The sequence below is a fragment of the Lagopus leucura genome, unplaced genomic scaffold (assembly GCF_019238085.1).
Source record: "Lagopus leucura isolate 7727_CA_CO unplaced genomic scaffold, USGS_WTPT01 Super-Scaffold_774, whole genome shotgun sequence".
Classification (NCBI taxonomy): Eukaryota; Metazoa; Chordata; class Aves; order Galliformes; family Phasianidae; genus Lagopus; species Lagopus leucura.
Window position 1 is genome coordinate 885,078 of NW_024962258.1, and position 10,137 is coordinate 895,214.

At 38.5% G+C, this 10,137-nt stretch overlaps 1 long non-coding RNA gene across 1 annotated transcript; it reads right to left on the bottom strand.

Annotated features, from left to right (window-relative positions):
- Window positions 1-2,456: 2,456 nt before the first annotated feature.
- Window positions 2,457-9,641, bottom strand: LOC122176424. Its single transcript, XR_006177737.1, has 2 exons — window positions 8,920-9,641; window positions 2,457-6,332 (listed from the first exon to the last, which is right to left on the bottom strand). It is a non-coding gene; the product is annotated as an uncharacterized LOC122176424 (long non-coding RNA).
- Between the last annotated feature and the right edge of the window lie 496 nt (window positions 9,642-10,137).

Sequence of the window (10,137 nt, forward strand, 5' to 3'; positions counted from 1 at the left end):
CCCTTCCCTTCCCTTCCCTTCCCTTCCCTTCCCTTCCCTTCCCTTCCTTCTTCCTACCCTCCTATTCTATCAGACAGACATTGTGATGCTGCATTGACAATAGCATTATTTAAAAAAAGGCAGAACAAAACCACTATACCTCTACACAGTACATGCTCTCAAAATCAGAGTTCAATATTCCATTTGGATTTCTTTCATGGCTTATCAGGGTGCAGAGATTTTGTTTTCTTATCCTTATGTCTAGGATTACACCCCTATACAAAAACTCCACTGTTTCAAAGAAGCGTCAAGCAAAAACAACATTATGATAGGCTCAGTCCAGCATGTTTGCTTTAGCCACACTGTTCTTCCATTTCCTTCACCCTTCTTAGTGCTATCATTAGGCACTTCAGGACCCCGTTTTTCTGCCCGTCTCATTAATTCTTTTCTTGTGTTTCATATCTTATTTCAGTCATTTCTGTATATGACCGTACTCTGCTTGTATTCGCTTGTTCTGCACAGCATGCCTTCCATTACCCAGTTTGTTTTCCTTTTGTTTCGAGCCACGTGGTTTCTCCCCATTCCTTTCTGGATGCTGGTTACTTTGTTGCTTCCCAGCATTTATACATGACTCATTTCATTTTGGCTTTTGATTCTGTCCATCTTGTTTAGTATATGTTTTAGATGCATTATATCACAAAATGTTCGTAATTCTACTTCAAAAGCAATGACTGCCATTATGATGTTAATTGATTTACTTTTAATCTAATTGTACCAAGGCAATTTTGAATATGATTAATATGAATTAAAGCACGATTTGATGGAGAGACGATATTATACTGCCAGTCTATTAGCAGACTGCGTAATGCCTTTTTCAAAATCTTCCACACACAAACAATTCACATGGAATAAATCAAATTTGATAACTGTAAGATTTCTTTGTAAGCTAAAGAAAAATAATAATCTTCTATGGGAAGAATAATGATTGGTTACAGGTAAGACATAAACGTCCATGACAAACCTGAGAGATGTTTGAAAACCCTAGCAGTAGCAATCTGCAAGATTTCAGTAGCTGCCTAAGGAGAATAAAGCAACTTAAAGCAACTTCAGACAGAAATCTTTATTCAAAATCCCTGTCTGTTGGCTTTGCTTTCTTCCTTTACTATGCATCCACCATTCCAACTTTCTCCCACCTCTGCTTTTTCATACTCCTCTTTTTTTTACTCTATCTTCTTCTCTGGAACATTTCTCTACTTCTCATTGTATTTCTAGCTACTGACTGATATCAGCCTCTCGTAATATACCACAGGTCTTCTATCTCATTCTGGTTTTACTATAAGAAGAAAAGAATTAGCATATTATACAAGCATGGACATCACCTTAAATTAGTGTTTCAGTAACAGATGCGCTCTGATTCGTAGAACTATGAGCAATTCTCAGTTTTGCTTTTCCTCTGATTTCGTTTTTATATTGTCATAATAAATATGTGCTGCTTTCTGGTACAAATCCATTTTTTCCTTTGAACGGAATGGTAATCTATTACATAGTAGTACTGACAGGAATATATACTACTACTGTTGCTATTACTAGATAATTTTTTCTAATACATTTATTATGTACATTATATGATACTTTGTAAAACATAAGATAAATTATGAAGGAATACAGTTTACCACAAGGAATACTAAATGAATGGTGCTGTTACTAAGGTTTCATAATGTCCTGGTAATACTGTGCTCTGTACAAACACAGGGAAAACAAACTGCCTATGTTTCAAAGAATTAATATTCATTTCATTCAGTTATATATGCCACAAATAAAGTTTCGTGGATTTCATATACTGCTATCTATAAATAAATGATACCCATTCAAAATGATTCAAGAAAGATGATTTTTTAAAGGGAAATCAATGAGTTTTATTCTCTACGTGGAATTTTACAGTGTTAGTGGTATTTAGGCTCTCTTGAAGTTCAAGCATTGTGATTTGTAAAACCATATTTTGTTAGGTGTTTCAGAGTTGTGAATCCAAATTGAGTTACCATTATTGCCCTTCTCTGTTATTTTATAATCGGCTTGCTGTATTTGAGTGAAGTAAGGATTAGCTATTTCTTCTTGTCTTCCTGAATATTCTGACAGATTGAACAAATGTGATTTTTTACTTCACCTTTCATGGATTTTTTACTCAGATTTTTGGCAGTTATAAAGGAATAAGAAATTGGTATAACTATCTCATAAAAACAGTATTATTTTTTCAAGAGCATTAATTACTGTATATATATAATCTAATGTTTTAAATTAATTGTGAAGGATAGAAGGAAATTAAAAATGGATTCAGAATGCAGAGACCTTCTTTTGTGTAATTTGTGAAAGAGACAGAAGCAGGAGAAAAGATTGTTTGCTGTCTTACAACGATTAGATAAAAAGCAAGAATAATTACCAGCTCAGTGGGTAGGCTGGTACAGAGGAAGAAACACTCATCACACATGGGTTTTTATTCAGCTCTGGCACACTATGCATATAAACACACACACACACCTCTCGGTGACTTTTACTACCCTGTAAAATCTAATGAATTATCTTCATGGCACATTTTGATGAATATCATTCCATATTATTGGCTGATATCATTTCAACCTTTATATTATCTCAGGCTTTACTGGTGGAAGCCATTCAGATTACAGTTTACAAGGTGGGTTCAGAAAAGATGAGCACATTTTCAGCCTTTTCAGATCAAGCTTTTTACCAGCATGAAACACAACGATGACTCTATGAATAATTCTTAATAATCCTGAGTATAAAAAGCAGGTCAATCTGGAGAAACCGTAGTGAAATAAAACTTCAGCTTCTCCTGTTGTTCTTCTGGAGTTCACTCACGTTAAGATATTACTTCTTTTATCAACTATTTATTCAGCTGAATTTCAAGGTAAATCTAGGAGTTCTGTAAATAAGGTACAGCGTAATCATATCAATATTAAATAATACTGTTTGTTGTTTTTTTATCACAAATTCCTTGATGTACTCTACATAATGCAAAGTGCATGATGTCAAAATGATGCAAAGGGTATCACAGGCATTGCTCACTGGTAGAGGACCTTTGGAAAAGAAGATTACAGATATCCTGTCTTGGTATCCAAGACAAGAAAGATCAGACTGACATGGGTCAACATAAAAGAGCAGATTATATATGTGAATACTGAGAAAGATTGCTGAACTCGACAGTCATCAAGGAGTAAAACAAAGAAAGCAGTACTGAAAACAATCCATTGCTCTAAAAAACCTCCTCAGCAGTCAGCAGCAACACAAATACAGTTAGGCTTTCCAAGTAAAACAGTTCAATGTCTGCAGCCCAATTCAATAATATATATATCTGCTAGGAGTAAAATTCTCCCAAGAGGTTTGCACATATTCTTGAGTCTAAATTCACCAAAACATTAAGCTCCCTATCTCCCATAATAACTTGGCTTTCAAGGTTTCAAACTGCTGCAAATATTGTCCATTCAGTGAAGATCATTATATATAAGATGACATTTGCAGAAATGAACTCTGGAAATATACCAGCAAAGATTGGAGAGGAAGAGTAGGATTATAAAGTATCCATCTTCAAGTAATTTCCTCCCAGCAAGAAGCATGAGGACTGTAGATTCAAAGGTTAATGTAAGGAGAGCAGAAATACTGAAATTCATGGCTCACCTCACTTTGGTATCAAAGCAGGCTTAGAATTTGTTTGCCCCATGTTCTCTGTTCTCTATCACTTAAACCAGTACTTCATTCTCCTTAAAAAAGAGTACTGGGTGTGATATATAGCAAAACCTGCACATATCCTTTTTTTTTTTCCCTTTTTATTTCATTCTATTTTTTCCTAGTTCCCCAAAATGTATCATGTTTTGTAGTAGCTTAAGGAACAAATCTATTTGGACACTAAACTATATAGTGTAACACAAGTAATAGCCTGCCCATGCTTCTTTCAATGAAGGATTAAAATTACATTTCTAATCCCTTTCCCTTTGGGACCAATTTTAAACTCATCAGGTGTGCATTATATGACATTTTACTGCTATTCTAGTTTCTTCCTCTCAGGGAGGCACAGCCTCTACTTCAATTTAAACAAATCTTAGACACATTCTAACCCAGAGTTCCTTACAAGGAACCATCAATCAGCTGAATGATTTTTTGTTACAACCTTGTCTAAAACTAATTCTCTCACTCACTCACAGTCTGTGTTACGGAAAAGAGGTGGGTAAAAACATGAGAGAATAATCCTTGAGCAGATGAAGAAAGCCAAAGATTTTTCCAAAACAGGAATATAATCTGTCTTCTACAGACTCACCTATGCAAATTTGCACTGTTTAGCAAATGTGTAAATGTGGACACAGTAAAGATATTCTAGATGAGGGAAAGGCAATGCTTATCCAGATTCTGGAAAGCATCCTTAACTCATAGCTTCTCTAGACCAAGAACAAGGTAGATTACCTGCAACCATAACTCCTATTTCAATTGTCAAACTTCTGTCTGAAATGTATTACAGAGGTTTCAACAGCTGACAGGCAATCCAGGTGTAGAGGATAGATGGATAATGGAAATTCCAGGAGAGTTCTTTGCAACAGTTAAGGAAAGCCAAAGGTGAAAAGAAAAGCCAAAGTCCCTTGGGTGAGAATGTAAATATCATTCTTGCTTCACTGTAAATAGTGCAAATTTAGAATTGTTTCTGTCATCTTGCTGTTCCCCAGCCAGCCTTGGAATACAAAATTTTATTTCTTTTTTCTCCTACATTACAGGAAATGTAGACTACTTCAGTATCAAAAAAACATATGATTCTCTCAGCAAAAATTTAAAAAAAGTAGCCATGGATTTTCAGTTACTATCTCATGTCTAAGTGCACAGAAATTCTGCAGTTTGCCCAGGTTGTATAGAAAGCTGTAAGACTGCTTTTACTTACGGTGATCTTGCACAAACATTGTCCATCAAGAGCCAACGCTGAGGCCTGTTGGTCTTACTAGGGCAGGGGCAGAACACAGCACTTCCTAAGCTCTAACTTGTGCTGAGTTCTATGACACTTTAGGAGGCAGTAAAACCAATGGGGAGATCTGACCTCACATTGCTTCTGGAAGTCATTCCAATTTCTACAACTCATTGTTGGGGGAGTGAGTGAAGATTTATTTACCTTTCCTTTTAGACATGAGAGCAGAGGTAATTTTTAGAGAAGCCTCTTAGCAAAGTATAGGAGTAGGTCAGAATAGCTCAGATAGGAAAAGATTGTTTCTAAAATGAATTTCCTTGTTTACTGCGAGTTTTAACCATTGTCACACTGACAGCTGAGATGCTGAACAAGCTAGTTTGTGACATGAGCTTGTATTTGCACGTGTATATGCTTATTATGTTTGTGTGTAACTTATATAGGGTTGCTTTTTTTTTTTTTTTTTTAAGAGATATATCACAATTTGCACCACTTTTTGTAAAGTGCTTGCAACATACCAGATGGAATAACTGTGTTTCTTGTCTGAAGAATCCAGTAAAGGATTTTATTTATATTGACAGAAAAATAAGAGGTAAGGAGGATCTATATGAAATATTGTATTTTATCACAGCTCTTACATAACATCTGATCTCTGGGAGCAATTCCTGCTCATCTTCTCTCTGGGCTGTAAAACTCCTCTCTCAGGCTACATTATAGCAAAGTCAAATGACCTCTAAGTGGACAAAAATTAAAAATGGTCATTGGAACTGTTATGCTCTGACAGCAGTAACTGTTCCTTCAAAATAAAATACAACTGCAGCAAATGGCTGTAGGAAGAAATTGCTGCTTAAGAAAAATGATCTGTTTTACTAAGAAGAAGGTTCAATGTATCAGAAACTACCTTAAATGAACTCCATGAGAGAAAACAAACCATAGGAAGATTGGCTTCAGCCACCTTCCTTCAGATTCCAAGCTACCTCACAAAAAGCTGGTCTGGGAGGACTTACAACACATTACAGCTAAAGTATACCCCAGTTCTGCTTCAAAGTTCAGAGTGTACTGATCCAAAGACAGATTGGTATGGCTGACACACAGAAATGAAACTAACAAAGAAATCTCACAACACCACCTGATCCTCTTGCAAGTCTGAGCAAAGTTAGCCACATGTCTAAATTCCAGGTGTTATTATTACACTTTACCCCCACATCTTCTAAAGCCTAAACACTTACGTCCACCTATGCACACTTCTTTCTGGCTTTGGTATGCAGAAGCTTTTTCCTCAGTTTAAAAGAAATAAGCCAAGCTTGCAGAATGTCACGTAACTAAAACGACGACAGTACTCCATGTGTTTTATGGATTCTTTGGGGGCAGGTTCCACATCTTGCTAGATTTGCATAATCTGCAGGAAAAACAAGAGCAAATAATCCTTCAGAACGTGTTCTGCTAGGCTATTGTGAGAAAAGGAGTAGAATTACTCAAAACTGTTCAAAGAACTTTCAGAAGAGGTAACACCTTTATAAAGCATTATATCACTGAGCTCTTTTCTCCATTTGAATGGTAACTTTTGCAAACACTTTTTCTTTTATTACAAATGAATCTTTATGTAATTAAAATTTACAGTACATTAGGAACAAGGTAAAGTTTGTACCTGTTGTAGATTTAAATAGAGTACTGTCTTATTTCTGGTGAACATAACATTTGCACATATGCTCCTTAAAACTAAATAGTAATTTCCTGTATAGCAGTGCTGAGTCACAAGGACATCACTATTCATGGACACAAGCACTGAAAATGAGATGCTGTTTTCCCACAGCAAGTAGCAGATCATGCTTTTTTCATCACTTCTCCCTCCTTAGTTTCTACCTACACTGCAAGCAAAACTTATGTAAGAAACCAAGTACAAAGTCCTAAAACAAGTCCTATTACAAAACCCCACATGATTAAAAGACATGTTTAATCTGCAGAAATGATGCCAAAAGCAACAGCTGTAAAAATCTATTATTCTTCATGTTTTTGTGAATATGGATAGACTAGTAGCTTGAGCGTCCTGCCACTGCTCCTGAATACAGCAGTACTATTCAGAGGGAATTAGCTGTAACTATACCAGGGTATTTGCATGATGAAAGAACAGATGTTCAAAAAGACCTCTTCATGTTTTGGGAACTGAGAGTTTGTTAGACCAGATCTATAGCAAAGCACACGTGCAAGAACTGCTTCTGGTGTTCTGCCTATAAAAGGCAGCATTGCATTTAGCAGTAGGATACCATGCAACATATAATATCATCAAAATATAGGAAAGCATAGTTCAGGTGCTATTTTATTTTGAACGGTATTTTTGTAAAGCAGTTTTCTATTTTCAAGGACAGCCACTGTTTCATTTTGTAGCCCTAGCTATCCCAGCTGCTACCTGAGCTGTGCTCCCAGTAAACTTTCCAGTCAACTTCCCAACGATATGCATGGTACAGAAGAACTTTGATAACTATAAAATAAATAGATTATGATGCACAGCCACTGTGGTAAAATGTTTCTGAGTCTCAGTGGCTGACTGCTTGTGGTTAACGTGCTTTGCAACTCTCTAAATCCACCAGCTTTAAGGAGAAAACTATACGCTGAACAAATAATGAAAGACATAGATTGCAGAAAACTTCTAATACATAGTTTAGTGAACAAATTATTCTACTCCAGACAAAATTGAGATAGAAAGCAACCAGAGATAGTGATGGGGAAAAGAGGATATGTTACACAATATATCTGAAACAAGGAGGGGATGTGTTAACAGATGGTAGAAAATGCAGAATATTAAATGTTGACATGAAGGGCCGCAGAGTCTGCAAAGGAAAGAAAAAGATACGAAGCAAGTTACAAAAAGAAGTGAAGAAAGAAAGAAAGAAGGAAAGGAAGGAGTGAGGGAGGAAAGAAGGAAGGAAGGAAGAAAAGTTAGGGGTTATATCTGAGACATAAATGGCAGAGAATCTGTATAGATTATCGAAAGAACATGAACTGGATTTCTAAATGTCTGAAGAGTCATGTCAAGGTCACCTGCTTCTATTCTTAGTCTGAGTGATAACATTGGTTCTAGTATTCTGCAAGTAAGAAGATAAAAGAGGACTTAGACAAAAAGGCAACAAAAGAGAATTAAAAGGACAGTAAGGACGAACAGGTCTGAGGATTTCATACTGTTGCACACTGCAGTAGACCAGAAATACATGCTGACAGTAGGAAAAGAAACACAGTTTGGCAACCTGGCTTCCAAGGCCGAACAAAGTCAAAGGCATCCAAACAAGCAGCCCCCTCCTCAGAATTCTTCTTACAGTTATATATTATATTATATTTTCTATATTTTATCTATAGCACCTTCTGGCACTAAGTCCAAGATGAAGCCAGCAAACCAGGAGCAGAATAAATTATCAAACCCAATAAATTTTGCCTGCTATCCACACTACCTGCCAATTTTGAATGGTTTCTTTATCTGACAGAGGGAACTCTGATCAAATTGCAACATTACTTAACAACCTCTGGGTTTAATGACCTATCTCTACTTTTGAATTATGTCTGGAGTTTGAAACAGCACAGTAAAGTTAGAAATGTCCCGAATACCTAATGCTGATGTACATTTGTATTTAATACAGTAGCTTCAGCACTTCTGAATACTGATGTTTTCACAATGTATATGTGCACATCCTGTAAAGACAAACATTTTGACAAATGCAGAAGTCAGTGAGTGAGAAACATCCAAATATATTCACTGGGCCAGCAGTCAACAATATGACTGATACCCAAACTGTTTCTAGCTCTCCCTCACCTTCTAGAAAACTGAAGTGGTCTGTTGTTTCAATGAAATTTACTCCACTAAGGAACTGCACACAAACTTTGTTCTGCATTTAATTAAAAAAATATTTATCTGTAAAAAAACATTTTTTGAAGTGCACTTCTCCCCAGCCTTTCAAATGTAGCCTTTTTCCCTTCTTGGAAACAGTGATACTCACTTTGTTTTCAGCTTCCTGCTTTACAGACCTCTCAGCACATTAACTCTTTGGCCTTTCAGACATATGTCTATTGACCTTACGGACTGTTGCCTTTTATGAGTTCTAACCATATGTCCAGATCCCACAGCAACTGCAGCTGTGGATTACCGCAAGGCAGGAGATAAGAAGTGACATCACACACTATTGTTGCTGCCCTCGCTAGCTCAGCAGCACAAACATCCATGCAATCTGGCATTCAACGGATTTCCCCTCCATGTTCTGCTCCAGTTGTAGCAGACGAGGCCTGTACGATGGTCACAGAATTATCCCAACAGTTCTTTGGTAGCTGTTCTGAGACAAACGGTGAGGTATCTGTGTGACACGCTGACAGCTGTAATCTGCACTGTAATCTTTGTCATGCTGAGACGCAGGGTCTGAGTTAACCATCCAACGGTGCTCCTCTCCTCCCTGTACAAAGGCAACCGCATCACCGTGGTGTCATGAAATTACTGTCTATCAGCCCATAGCTACTCCAACACGGACTGCTTTGCAGGAACTCCCACGTGCCTCACAAAGCACGTAGTTCTGACCCTTCTTTCTTCACCCACCAGCCGGGGCTCTGAGCTCTCTCTAGAAACCGACGAAGAACGCCCCGCTCCTCACCAGCCGGGGCCGGGCCGGGCCGCTCTTGCAAGATGGCGGCCTCCGCCCCCAAAGCTTTCCGGAGGCGCCCAGGAGGGCAGCAGGAGGCCGCAGCACGCCGCTCGATGGCCGCCGGACGCCCGAGGCACCATAACAGCGCCGCGGCGCCACCTGGCGGCCGGGTGCGGGAGGGCGGGCAGCGGCTGCGCTGCGCTCCGCCGTCCAGGCGCGTCGTTCCTGAGGAGCCGAACGTTTCTGGTTTGCTCTGGCCACGCTGCCTGCTTAAAGAATGTAGGAAGCACTGCTTCCCCTGCACCTCTGCAACTTGTGCCCCAAGGCTTCCGGTGAAGACCTCCCAGTGTCATCCCACTTAGTAGCTGGATACTTTGGAGCATCATGACGGTCCATCAGCTGTGGCAGACGTTCAGCTCTATCCTTTGGTACTCCTGGAAGTCAAGCTGCATAAAGGCACGGCAGGGCAGCACTTCTCCACCCCCTGCAGAGCATCACGGCAGCACATGAGGAACTGTCCTGTGGCACCACAACAGCTGAACATACATCTCTGGTCACAAGCTGTCGTTTTCTCTTTTACTGCAA